The 13,455-nt window shown below is 33.9% G+C and overlaps 1 long non-coding RNA gene across 1 annotated transcript; it reads left to right on the forward strand.

Annotated features, from left to right (window-relative positions):
• Window positions 1-7,660: 7,660 nt before the first annotated feature.
• On the forward strand, window positions 7,661-8,010 carry LOC123667058. The gene is made up of 2 exons (XR_006745370.1): window positions 7,661-7,829; window positions 7,926-8,010. It is a non-coding gene; the product is annotated as an uncharacterized LOC123667058 (long non-coding RNA).
• Window positions 8,011-13,455: the final 5,445 nt, after the last annotated feature.

A 13,455-nucleotide genomic window follows, 5' to 3' on the forward strand; every position in this document is an offset into this window, starting at 1 on the left:
CTCTGGTAAGATTTCAAACCATTCTTTTAAATTTTGCATCGGTTCGATTCCGCCATTTTGACAACGTGTTTTCTTTGTTTCAGGGTTTTTTTTTTTTTGATTCTTTCATTTTTATATTTCCTTAGTATTTTATTGTTTTATTTTATTATATTACGTAACTAATTAATGGAGATATGACTTTAGAAGAAAATACACTTGCGTTACCATGATGTAGGAAAAATTTAAATATGAAAAATTTATAATTTGAAATTAAGATGGAACTTAAATGAGTTACAAACAGAACTCAAACTTAAAATTATATTTCGATTTCATTCTGTCATTTTCGTTAAACTTCAATCATCGAGGCCTGGATATTTGAATTTGGAATTTAAATAAAACACTAAAAGGTATCTTTTCAATATTTTGAAAGCTGAGTCTACCGTGGATCACCAGAGCAATGAAACATCTGTCCGTATTAAAGTAGAACCTTTGGGCGGGAGATCCTGCTCATCGAAACTTCCTGTTGAAACCTTAACACCCGGTGGATGTCCAGAGCAAATTGACAATTCAAGTAATTGGTATGAATTAAAGCAGAAGAGGTACAGACTTTCTCATTATTTAGTTGATCTATGCTTATTTACAAGGTTATTTGATTTCTGGTGGTATACTCGTTAAGCTCATTATACTCGTTAAGCTCATTATACTCGTTAAGCTCATTATACTCGTTAAGCAATTATACTCATCACGTATTTTTTTTATGTAGTAAATATATTAAGAACCTTCTCTCTACGACTGAGCAACCTTAGTATTTGTTTAAATTGTAATTTCTGAAGTGATGGTTTTGGGGTTAGCTAGGTAGGCTTATTTATTATATTTTGTTACATGAGGGTAAGTGTAAAAAAAAATGGAAATTAAACTACCTTAATGTTGAATATCTAGTTGGTTTATTATTTAAATCTTTTTTTTCTACCTGCTTAAAATTTGTATATGGTCCTAGCCCTAAAGTTATATCACTATTTTTTTTTGTCAACGGCACATTGTATTCCGAAATAGCCGGGCAACTTTTTCCGTCAATGTGTCGGGTGGCAAATGGCGCCCACGGATTAATTTAAATTGTGATGTTTATATACAAACATAGATATTGAAGTGAAACAATAAAACCCATGGTTTATTTTGAATTTTTTTTTTTTTTTTTGTTGTAATCACAGTTTAATATCATTTTTTTGTTGCGAGTATAATTTTTTTTTAATGTTATCTTGTTTGATGAGTATATCACCCGTAGATTTTGAAAATACTGTAATATTAGTAGTATTTTGAGTTTTGACAATTGTCAGTGTGTAAAGAAAAAATTTTAAAAGTAAATAATTTTTTTTTTTGCATTTTGTTGGTATCAAATCATATTTGCAATTATTCATTCTTGTTTGCACTGCATATTGTGCCTTGGCATTTTGTTTATTTTTTCTTTTGGGAGGTTTTGACTTTCAAAGTTTTCCGTGAAGACGTTCTTTTGACAATTGTTAAGATTCAGTAGTTTCTTAGACATAGTTACATTTATATTTATTTATTTGATTAGATTAGTTACTTTTATTTGATTTAGAGGTTGGGGTTATACCATACCACACTTCAAGTTGTTTGGATAATTCTGATAATTTAGATTATGTATTTTCTTTATTTTATTCTGGGTTCATATAGAGTTATATGAACATTTCAACTGACCAATGTTAAATTGTATTTGGTATTTCATAGTAAGTTGATTGTTTTTGTTTAGAGTTATTATAATTTATACCTAGTTTAGGTTATATACATATTTTTTTTTGTTGAGTTGTGTATATGAAGGCTGTGCCACATTGATTATTTTGACACATAAGGCTGTATCACACCTTACAATTTTGTATGTTATTTAGTATTATTTCTTCTTTCTTCTGTATACTTTAGAAATATTATTTTGTAATGGAAGCATAGTTGTTGAGATATTATTTTAGAGTAGGCTAAGTTTAAACATTTCTTTTTTTGTTTTTTCTAATAGTATGCTTAAATTCCGTATAAGTAATTTTGATTTTGTTGAAGCTTTTGTAACCTTTTTTTTTTTTAGTAACGATAATACCACCGGGATCCATTTCTAATATCTTGGCTGTACCGATTTTTATAAATCAAAATGGAACAAACTTTTGTGCAATTTCACTCTCTTTTGAAAGATGAATTAATTTATGAGGTGTCCATTCGTTCTGAAACGCCAGCACCTACTGTGCTTGGTTTAAAGAAACAATTAAAACATTTAATAACAGAGATTCCTTCTGAATCAATTTTGGAAACGGACATTGATGCTGAAACCGAGTTGGAGGTTGTTTCTCAAAAACTTCAGGATTTAAAAGATTTAATTAAGAAATTTGAGGAAAATAAAGAACGACATATTCTTTGTAGGGCTAAAGCTTTAGCGTCACATTTATATTTCAGAAATTTAAGAATACATTCTTCCGAGCTCACCCTAAAAGGTAAGAGGAGTGAGATAAGTTCAAAATTGGAAATTCTAATTTCAAGATTGGAACCTAACAATGATTGGGCTCAAGAAAGCGAATCTTTGACTTCAGTCAGCTCCACAGTAGAATGCACTGGGGACAAAAATGTCGCCAAGTGGGAGTTAACTTACAATGGACAGGGAGACCCACGTAGCTTCATCGAACGTGTGGAAGAATATAAGAAGTCGTATGGAGTTTCAGATTCGAAGCTGTTCATTTCTGCCTTTCATCTTTTTACAGGTAAAGCTTTATTGTGGTTCAGAGGAAATAAATCATTAGTCTCAAATTGGTTAGAATTAAAAAAGTTATTTTTGGAAGAATTTGACGCAGTCGATTATGATCATAGGTTAATTGGAGAAATCAGAGCTCGTACGCAAGGCCCCGATGAACCAGTGTGTATTTATTTTTCGGTAATGTTCTGTATGTTTGCGAGATTAACGACTCAACTTTCTGAAAAACAAAAATTAGACATTCTTTTACATAACATTCGTCCATGTTATTCCGAGCAACTGGCCCTAGTAACCATAGATTCAGTAGCGGTTTTGAAAGAAAAGTGTCGTAAACTAGAGGCTGCCAAACAACGTTCTGCTTTATTTTCGGAGCCCAGTAGTAATAAAGCGCTTCTAAGTTCTGAGTTTGCTTACAAACCGAATTCAAAACAAGTAAACACAGTTTCGGCGACAGCGGTTAAGGTTAATAGGAGTGAAGATAATAATTTGTTACAGTCAAAAAGAAAACTTTGTTATAAATGTGGTAAGGGTAACCACAACTTTAAATTTTGTAGGGTTGTTCCGAGGTCTCTAAGGTGTTTTTCGTGTGGATTGCAGAACTACACAGTTAAAACATGTCCAGTGTGTAGTAAGAGGGCTTTGGTTAGACAACCACCTTCAGATAAAAATTCAAAAAACTAATATACCAGGACTGTGCAGAGACACAATTACATAGTGGTGTCAATTATAGTAAAACAACTTGCATACCTGACACAGTTCTGTTTTCAATTAATGAAAAGGATGTTAGACCACATTTACAGACTTCAGTAGACAACTTAGAGATTACAGGATTACTAGATTCCGGTGCTTGCGCGTCAATTTTGGGTAACCAGGCGCACAAGGTTTTTTTGAAAATGGGTTACAAATTACATGTGGATAATGACACCACATTTTCTGTAGCAAATGGGGACCAACTCCATTGCTTGGGTTACATGTTTATTCCGATTACTTACAATTCTATGACTCACATTATTAAATTTTTTGTAATTCCATCTATTGTGGTAGATGTTATTTTTGGTTGTGACTTTTGGAAAACGTTTCAGTTAGCGCCAGGAATTTTTGATAATTTGGAATTGAGTAAGGCACCTTCAAGATTTTATAATTTAAATGTTATTGATAATGAACCAGTTCATACCATAAAATCTTTTGAATCATTAACAAACCAGCAAAAAGAATTAGCGAATTCAGTAGTAAATAAATTTTTGGATATTTCATCACAAAGGATAGGTTTAGGTAGAACTAACTTGATTGAACATATTATTGATACCGGTGATGCTTTACCTATTAAGATTAAACAATATCCACTTTCTCCGGAAAAGAAAGAGGCGTTATGTAAAGAACTAGATAGAATGCTGGAATTGGATGTAGTCACTCCTAGTGAGAGTCCTTGGAATAACCCAGTGATCTTGGTTAAAAAGGCAAATGGAGACTGGAGATTTTGCTTGGATTGCCGTAAGTTAAACTCAGTAACCAAGGGGGATTCATATTCGATTCCGTACATTCCGCAAATTCTGGATAGCCTAAAAGAAGCTAAATTTTTGTCATCAATTGATTTAAGTTCTAGTTTTTGGCAAATTCCGTTAAGTGAAGATTCTCAAGAGAAAACTAGTTTCACAGTTCCGGGTAGGGGTTTGTTTAAATTTAAAGTTATGCCTTTTGGCTTATGCGGTGCTCCAGCACGACAACAGAGATTAATGGACCGGTTATTTAATCAAAATTTTTGTAACGATATAACGAATGGGAGAGTTTTTTGTTATATAGACGACATTGTGATTTGCTCTTCAGATTTTGAAACGCATTTAATTTTGTTAAATAGAGTTTTGGATAAATTAGAAATGGCTAAATTGTCAATAAATTTTGAAAAATGTAGTTTTTTTCGGAAATCATTACGTTATTTAGGGTACATGGTAGATGAATTCGGGTTACGGACTGATCCAGAGAAGGTTGCTGCGGTCATGAATTTTCCGACACCAAAATCCGCACAGGATGTAAAAATATTTTTAGGTACATGTTCCTGGTATAGACGCTTTATTAGAAACTTTTCGACTATAGCAGCCCCACTCAATAGATTAACTAGTAAAGGCAAGAACGCACCAAAATTTGAGTGGAGTGAACAAGCAGAGGTGGCATTTAATACTTTGAAAAATGCACTAGTAACGGCACCTGTGCTTGCGGTTCCGAATTTCGACAAGCCATTTAAGGTACATTGCGATGCTTCAGCTTATGGAGTTGGCGGTATGTTGACACAAGAGGTAGATGGACATGATCATCCCATCGCATATGTCAGTAGGAGTTTAAATAAAAATGAAAGGAATTACAGTGCGACAGAACGCGAAGCTCTTGCTGTCATTTTTGCAGTGGAGAAATTTCAGGCTTATTTTGGTTCAAAAACAATTACGATTATTACGGATCATGCATCGCTTAAGTGGTTTTTGAATTTGGAAAATCCCTCTGGGAGATTGGCCAGATGGGGTTGCAGATTGTCACAGTATAATTTTATTATTGAGCATAGAAAGGGTAGTGATAACGTAGTTCCGGATACCTTGTCGAGACTCATAAAGGTTGATGTGATTAAAGTTGGTCGAAGTAGTTCGGGACAACAGACTATCGTTGATGACTGGTATGACAAAATATTAAATGGTTGTAAAAATAATCCAGCCAATTTTCCAAATTTTTGCATTTTGAATAATAAATTGTTCCGTTTCAGTAAATGTAAATACCAGCTTTTGAGTGAGTTCGATTGGAAAGAGGTAGTCCATAAGAGCGACATTAATAGGATTTTGAAAGAAAACCATGCAGACCCAACTGCTGGTCATTTCGGCGTGTTCAAAACTCATCGTAGAATATCACTTCGATACTTTTGGCGCGGTATGTATAAGGATGTGGTTGATTATGTTAAAAATTGTGATGTTTGTGCTGCTTATAAGCATACAACAACAGCCACTCCTGGTTTATTAGGAAAACCAAAAGTCTGTAGTAGACCGTTTCAGGTTATTTCTGCTGATCTGGTAGGACCTTTGCCCAGATCTAGATCAGGTTTTACGTTTCTTTTTGTAGTAACTTGTTGCTTCTCAAAATATACAATGTTGTTTCCGTTAAGGCGTGCCACAGGTGCCGCTGTTGTAAAGGCGCTTGAGAATTTTGTTTTTCTGAACCATAGTGTTCCGGAGACCGTAATTGTAGACAATGGATCGCAATTCACGGGTTCCGAATTCCGTAATCTCATAAAGCGTTACAATATTCCGAATTTGCATTACACACCATTGTATACACCACAAGTAAATCTTGTAGAGAGGTATAACAAGACTGTTATGACTGCAGTAGCTGCTTTTGTGAAGGACAACCACAGGTCCTGGGATGAAAACTTGTATAAAGTCCAGTTTGCCATTAACAGCGCGGTAAACGAGTCCACTGGTTTCTCCCCGTTTTTTCTTGTCCATGGAAGAGAACCGGTACTAAATGGTTCCTTTTATAAAGACTCGGATAAGGATTACGAGGTAGGAATGCCAAGGGAGGAATATGCTGGAAATTTTGGAATTTTACAGGACATATTTCGTCAAGTCAGAGAGAATTTGTTCCAGGCTCATGCAGAGAATGCAACGCATTATAATTTACGGCGCAGACCAGCACGTTATGCGGTAGGCGATATTGTGTGGAAAAAGACGTATACACAAAGCGATGCTGAGAAATTTTTTACAGCCAAGTTGGCTCCTAGATATGAAAAGTGCAGGGTAGTAAAAGTTTTGTCACCTCTAGTGTATGAGTTGGTTAGAGTTGCTGACAACCATCCTATAGGTACTTGGCATATTAAGGATTTTAAGAGGTAAATATTTAGCGTTTCATTTTTGTGGTCTTTACTGTTTGGATATTTAAGTTTCGACTATATTCAATTAGTTTTTTTGAGTGTGTAGTGATGTACTGAGTTAGCAGTTACATTACCATGGTTTGAATAGGGATTGATGAAGTTGATGTAAGTAAGGTTAGGATGCTTGAGATTTGAGTGTTCGTGGAAGACTAGCAAAAGGGAGTAAATAACTTGTGATGCTGATATTTACTGTCTTAAGATTTTGGCTGATTGATACATTGTATTTTTTATTTTTTTGGATTTTTCCGTGTATTTTCCGTTTTGTTTAGTTCCTGGGTTATTGAATTTCATTTCAAGATTCTGATTTTAGGTCTTTGTTATGATCAGTTCCAGGGAAAATTATAACTTCTTATTTAGTACCAAGTCTAATAAATAGTAGAAACTTTTGCATTTTCTCGTGATTAGTCGCTAGGAAGGGCGCACTACTACACATGATTCGATTTCAAGCATTGTCTTTTGGCAATTGTATTCCGGCGGTTGGCAGCAAGGAGTGAGTCACCGTGGAGATAGCTTCATTGCATTTAACAATGAGCTGGGAGGTGATGTCAAGGTGCTCTCACTTAAGCACATTTTAATACACCGCAATATTATTGTTTTTTTTTTCTTTTGCTGTATATATAGTATACGTTAGTGTTTGCATTTTTTTTAAGTGTTCCGGATAGTTTAGTTGGAATTTCTTTAGTTCAGGTCTGAAACGCTGAGGGCAGCGTGGTTCACCCGGTGAACCTTTTCGTAAGGGGGGGGGTATTGTAACGTAGTAAAATTGTGGTGCATAGCGACATCTAGTTATAGCCGCGGTATTACTATTGATCCTGGTATTGAGGTTTATCTAGCGAAGCTTGCGGGCTCACTAGATGGCGTGCTTGGAGAGTTGCTATGTATTTGCACGGTTTTGTTTTTACATTGTTTCATATTTAAATATTTATTTAATTGCTTAGGATTTTTGTCTAAATTGTTTTTATAAATAATATTAAAAAAAAAAATAAAAATATATAGATTTATTTCGGTTTGCTGTATTGGATAAATTTTTAATTTTGAGTGGCAACACTGCCAGATTAAAGGACTTTCGCTTCGACCATGATTGGGAACGGCGAGGGAAAGATTTCACGTTTTCGTGTTTTGTTGGCCAGGTTCGCCTGCATATTAAAAATTATGTCTCTGAAGTAGAGAATAATAATTTTATTTATCTCAACAATAATGGTGAGTTAATTTCGATATTTTGGTGGGACCTTTTTCCCTTTGTGTTTGTGATAACCTTTAGGTGTCATATTAACTCGTAATTTACTTTTGTTACAGCTTCCTTATTTTGTTCATTTTGAAATAGATATTTTTATCTGATTTCGGGGATGGTGGGAACGAGAGATTACACATATGCAATCTACTCTGGTAAGATTTCAAACCATTCTTTTAAATTTTGCATCGGTTCGATTCCGCCATTTTGACAACGTGTTTTCTTTGTTTCAGGGTTTTTTTTTTTTTGATTCTTTCATTTTTATATTTCCTTAGTATTTTATTGTTTTATTTTATTATATTACGTAACTAATTAATGGAGATATGACTTTAGAAGAAAATACACTTGCGTTACCATGATGTAGGAAAAATTTAAATATGAAAAATTTATAATTTGAAATTAAGATGGAACTTAAATGAGTTACAAACAGAACTCAAACTTAAAATTATATTTCGATTTCATTCTGTCATTTTCGTTAAACTTCAATCATCGAGGCCTGGATATTTGAATTTGGAATTTAAATAAAACACTAAAAGGTATCTTTTCAATATTTTGAAAGCTGAGTCTACCGTGGATCACCAGAGCAATGAAACATCTGTCCGTATTAAAGTAGAACCTTTGGGCGGGAGATCCTGCTCATCGAAACTTCCTGTTGAAACCTTAACACCCGGTGGATGTCCAGAGCAAATTGACAATTCAAGTAATTGGTATGAATTAAAGCAGAAGAGGTACAGACTTTCTCATTATTTAGTTGATCTATGCTTATTTACAAGGTTATTTGATTTCTGGTGGTATACTCGTTAAGCTCATTATACTCGTTAAGCTCATTATACTCGTTAAGCTCATTATACTCGTTAAGCAATTATACTCATCACGTATTTTTTTTATGTAGTAAATATATTAAGAACCTTCTCTCTACGACTGAGCAACCTTAGTATTTGTTTAAATTGTAATTTCTGAAGTGATGGTTTTGGGGTTAGCTAGGTAGGCTTATTTATTATATTTTGTTACATGAGGGTAAGTGTAAAAAAAAATGGAAATTAAACTACCTTAATGTTGAATATCTAGTTGGTTTATTATTTAAATCTTTTTTTTCTACCTGCTTAAAATTTGTATATGGTCCTAGCCCTAAAGTTATATCACTATTTTTTTTTGTCAACGGCACATTGTATTCCGAAATAGCCGGGCAACTTTTTCCGTCAATGTGTCGGGTGGCAGTGTGTGTGTTGTGTGTGTGCGCGCGCGCGCGCGTGTGTGTGTGTGTGTGTGTAAGTACGTGTGTACACCAATGTCATTGTGTATAATAATAAATAATATATTTATACACTGTTTTTTATACCCCGACGTCTAAAGTAGTAGTGCTGATGATTGGTGATGTATGCCTGTCTGCAAGTGAGCGTGAGTGAGTGCGCGTGCGTGTACTTGCGTGCGTGCGCGTGCGTACTGCATCAGTATGTCGCCTCTGCCAGCCCTACGACTAACGTCTTGGGATCGAGTTAACTCACTGAACAGAGGGGACAAGATACGACTCATTTACATAGATTATATATACATACATACCCATGCACACATATATATATACATAGATAATAGGTTTGCGTGCACATGATATTAAATATCTCTGTTCAATAAGGTCTCTGTATGGTCATAGCTTTTTGGTAGTAGCCATTTTTGAATGGTGGTTTTGAGATTGGACGATGTCAGGTTTAATATAGTGTTATTATGCTTAAAGAACTTATTGTATAGAAAGGGTCCCATAAAAGTAAAAGATTGACGAGCAAAAGACGAACGAGCTCTCGGTAGGTCCCATTTAAGAGTTCTGCCTGAGGCACGGGCTATAGTCTTCGCAACTTTATGAAAGCGGACAAGCACCGATGATATGTAAATCTGTCTCACGCGGAGAATGTTACACTCCAAGAACAATGCGTTTGTGGAATAGCGCCATGGTTTGTTAAAGGCTGTTTTTAAAATGGCTGGCATAAAATTCGTTTCTATTGATGAGAACTTTGCACCTATATGAGTTACAAGTGCCATTACAGTCTGATGATGGAGACGAAAGATAGTCGAGGGAACTTTTCAACGATATATAGCAATTACCTGCTGTGTGATCATTTGTGTCGCAGGACCAGGTTTGATGATGGAGCCGATAAACACTTGAGGGAATTTCTCAACAATTTATAGCAGTTACTTTTTGTTGTTTGACGACCGCTTTGATATAATGGTGCATGTGCCGTGTCGGTGGCGCCTAAACACCGACGGTCGCAGGTTCTATTCCCGCGCGGAGTGGATATTTATGTTTATACAAATATTTATTTTCGGTCTAGTTGTTAATCCTTGTGGTTCTCCCAACCTAGCCTCAGAGAACACGCTAGGCTGTCAGTCCCGGTTGTTATTACGTACACCTGATAGCGAACTTTACTCATAGTATGTCGACGCATTAGCGCAGCGGTCACAGCACCGGCTGTTGCGCTGGCGTTAGCAATACGTGGCACCGACTTCAAAATTATAAAATATTTATTTAATCATTTCTGATTAACTAAATCAAAATACGAATTACTTTGTACTAAGTAAATTTATTTTTCACTTTTTAGTTTCCTGTTTGAAGTCGGTTTTTTTTTTGTTAAAAATTGTTTTAATAGATATATTGATTCAAGAGGAAGGTTTATATGTATAATAACATCCATTAAATAGTGGAGAAATACTGTTATTTTTGAGGTTTCTAATGTTATGTCGTAAATAATAATTATTTTTTTCGCTTAAATTGCAAACGCAGGCTGAACCCTACGAGATTTATCAAAATAATGTACTAAGTATTGTACACATTGAAAAGGTCTACAGAAAACTCCGCGATGGTATATACCTATCTCTTATGGATATCCCACAATAACATTTTTTTGTCATTTACTTTTTACGACAAATAATGGCTAATTTTCGAAGCGATTTTAACCAATACAGCATTAATCAATTAATCCTTATCCAATTAAATACCTTAAATGTATTTTTTATTTAATATAGATCTATATGGCCCTTTACAGCATATGACTTAAATTAATATTTTCGAAGATATCACAGATTTAAAAATTGCGGGACGTAGCGTTTGCGGCGGTACCGGCCGGCGGGCGGTGGCGGCAACGTGCCTATAAATAGCGCGTCGGAGGCTGCGATTCTCCCGATAGCATTTTGAATTTAGCAGCGATCGGATGCATTTATTATCGGAGCTCTCTAGCGAGGAAAATAACAATAGGTACTTAATAAAACAGTGCTTTTCAGCGCGACAACGTATCAGTAATTATAAGTAAGTTACGATAAGTAATTGTATGATAGTAGTTTTAAAATATAAATTACATTATTAGAAAAAAAAAAAAAAAAAAAAAAAAGGAAAAGAGATGGAGATCACAATTTGTCTCTTGTTATTCAGGATATGTTTGCAGCGTTTTCTAAAAATCAGGAAGGAAACTTTGCGCAACTTAGGGCTGTTATTGAGGGACTGAACGAGCAGAATGCGGAATTAAAGAAAAGTATAGAACTAATGTCTGGTAAATATGATGAATTTTTGATACAAATTAAAAATCTTGAACAGCAAACAAATGAGGATAAAAAAACTATAACGCACCTGGAGGACAGAATAGATTACTTGGAGCGTAAATCTAGATCAACTGGTCTTGAAATTAAAAATGTCCCTAAATTGGAGAACGAAACAAAAGAAAGACTCTGTAATGTGGTAAAAAATCTCGGTAAAGTATTAAATTTGGATGTTAATTCTAACAGTATTAAGGATATATACAGAACTAATCTTAAAAAAGATAAATTGCACAAACCAATTATTGTGGAGTTTAATACAGTTTTACTGAAGGATAAAATATTGCAAAACATCAAGACCTTTAATAAGTCTAAGAAAAAAGAAGAAAAATTAAACACATCACACTTACAATTTAATCAACCTGTAAATCCTATTTTCGTGACGGAGACACTAACGACTAGGACTCAAAAACTATTTTACCTGGCAAGGACGTTCCAAAAAAGTCACGGTTTCACTTACTGCTGGACTTCACATGGCGTTATTTACCTCCGTAAGGATGAAAATTCACCACAAATTCGTATAAATACGGAAGCAGATATTAATAGATTAAAAAGTTCAATATGACTAGATTTTGTAATAAACAACTTATTTTTGTATACCTTAGTTAATCGTAAGTTATCAATTTTCATTTATTTTTTGTTTCTAAGATGTTTTTTTATAATTATTTCACAGTCTACACACATTAACATTTACAATTACACAATTAACAACAGTAAACTTTCACATTCTAAGTGCAGTTACTATAATAAATGGCATTTCCTACTACTATTAGACAAGGGTTTACCCGTACTATTAATGGAACTTATACGTAGTATATTCTTTAATTCGATAATATAATAAAAATTTCGGAAGAAATTGAAGATATTTCCATTTCTAAGGTTTATGCATGCGATATTGATGAATGTAATAAATTAGTGGGGAACTCCCCTAATAGTTTTAAAATTATCACGCAAAATATACGTAGCATTTATAAAAATATGTCCGATTTTGAGGTTTTGATTCATAGGTTGGGGATTGATTTTGATGTGATGGTTCTTACTGAAAGTTGGCACGGTAACTCTCTCTTTATACCTGGACTTAATAATTATAACTCATTTAAAACTCAAAACAACAAGAAACAAAATGATGGCGTTGCTCTTTATATCAAGGATAATTTGTCTTTTTCTGTAGAGGAACCTTCATTTCAAGAAGGCAACTGTTTAATTGCGACACATGGGAACGATATTGCAATTATATCTATTTACAGATCGCCGTCGTATCATAACATTGATTTATTTCTAACATCGTTAAACATAGTTCTTGAAAAGTTGCATTCCTTTAAAAATATTTTTTTGACAGGTGATATAAACATTGATATTAAAAAAACGGATTTAATTAGTGATAGATATCTAACATTAGCTGCTTATCACGGACTTTTTCTTGGTCATAATCTTACAACCCGCGAAGTAAGCGATTCTTGTTTGGATCACTTTTTGATAAGGACTAATTTCCCATCTTTAATTATTGTTCCGCAGGCAAGAATAACTGACCACTTTCCTGTTATGATATCAGTAAATATGAATGTAGATCGTGTCTATAGTACCACGAGTTATAGCAAAGTTAACACGCCTAATGTTAAAACTGATTTGTTAAAAATTAATCTTATGCCTATTTTTGCTTCTAATGATCCTAACCATGCTATTGAATATTTTGTTAATGTGATTAAAGAGGTTATTTATAAAAATACTGTCTCCATCACTTTGTCATCACGAAAGAGAATATTAAAACCCTGGAAACACCGGGCCTATTACGTTGTATAAAACATAGAGACAAATTACATAAAAAAACTAAACTTTTCCCTCTTAATTTAATCCTAAAAATATCTTATAGCAGATACCGAAACTTCTGTAATGCACTATTAAAAAAGGTAAAAAATAATTATGAAAAAAATGAAATAAGTAATGCTAAAAATGATAACAGAAAGTTGTGGAAATTAATAAAAAATAGGTTAAATACTTCAAACAGAAATAGTAATT

Source organism: Melitaea cinxia, chromosome 27 (genome assembly GCF_905220565.1).
Source record: "Melitaea cinxia chromosome 27, ilMelCinx1.1, whole genome shotgun sequence".
Classification (NCBI taxonomy): Eukaryota; Metazoa; Arthropoda; class Insecta; order Lepidoptera; family Nymphalidae; genus Melitaea; species Melitaea cinxia.